The sequence below is a fragment of the Sorex araneus genome, chromosome X (assembly GCF_027595985.1).
Source record: "Sorex araneus isolate mSorAra2 chromosome X, mSorAra2.pri, whole genome shotgun sequence".
Classification (NCBI taxonomy): Eukaryota; Metazoa; Chordata; class Mammalia; order Eulipotyphla; family Soricidae; genus Sorex; species Sorex araneus.
This window is the reverse complement of record NC_073313.1, coordinates 305,657,085-305,658,222: the sequence shown is the minus strand read 5'-3', so window position 1 is coordinate 305,658,222 and position 1,138 is coordinate 305,657,085. Positions and strand designations below refer to the sequence as shown.

Below are 1,138 nucleotides of genomic sequence, written 5' to 3'. Positions count from 1 at the left end.
TATTCACCCAGATTTGTGACTTTGTTTTAGCAAATGGGACTATATTTGCTAAAACGTGAATAGGATTACATGTATGCTATGACTTTTGGTCACCAGTAACATGCCTTAGATCTTTATCCATGCCAGGATATACTTCTCTGGCTTATTGCAGGTTGGAGGTGGGGAGAAGAGGAGGATGGTGTGGAGTTTGCACCCACACTTGTGGCTCATGGCTTATTCCTGTGGTGCTAAGATTCTAACAGTGTCCAGTCAGCTGCATGCAAGCAAGTGCATTAACCCCTGTACCACTCCTCTGGTCCCTGGATTACTTTGTTTTCTTTCAAGAAACCACTCAGACTGCACCCTTTCACTCTCCCTTTTCCAAGGATAGAGAAGAACTATAAAATAATCAGTGGTAAAAGGCATTTGCGAAAGCAACACCTAGAACCGGCTTCACACTCAGGAGAGGATGCTCTGGCTCCTCCTCGTGGTTTTGGGGGCTCTACACGGTCAGAGAAACTTCTCTACTAATGAACTATAAAAATTATCCCTGAAGGTATAGTCTTCAGGCTTACTCTTTATAATGGCAGCATATGTACAACTATTTAACCATTTTTCTCTTGAAGGTCATCTAAATTATTTTCTTCTTTTTGGGCCACACCCGGCGGTGCACAGGGATTATTCCTGGCTCTTCACTCAGGAATTACCCCTGGCGGTGCTCAGGGGACCATATGGGATGCTGGGAATCGAACCCGGGTCGGCCGCGTGCAAGGCAACACCCTACCTGCTGTGCTATCGCTCCAGCCCCATGGGCATCTAAATTTTAAAAAACTTTCTATCTTCAAAAATTCTTAAACAAAGATACCTTATCATGATGCTGTTGAGTACCATATGACATGAGAATAGAATTTTAGAAATTGAGGGACTAGGTTCATGGGTAAGTAGCTTACATTTAGAGGGATTCTGATAATTGTGACAAACTTGAAGAGAAAAAGGCAGTTATTGAAGAAGTATGGAGAATACTCCAGGGTAAGGGGCCTGGGAGGCAGAAGCTCGGGGGGGCAGAAGAGAGTAAGAGCAACTGTTATAACTAGAGGAAGTGGGATTTAGTGAGGTAGGAATAAGGTGGCTTCAACTGAGGTTACTGAAATAAGATTGG

At 43.8% G+C, this 1,138-nt stretch overlaps 1 non-coding gene across 1 annotated transcript; it reads right to left on the bottom strand.

Moving 5' to 3' along the window:
* Positions 1-326: 326 nt before the first annotated feature.
* On the bottom strand, positions 327-545 carry LOC129400329 (small nucleolar RNA U3). Its single transcript, XR_008627589.1, has one exon. It is a non-coding gene; the product is annotated as a small nucleolar RNA U3 (small nucleolar RNA).
* Positions 546-1,138: the final 593 nt, after the last annotated feature.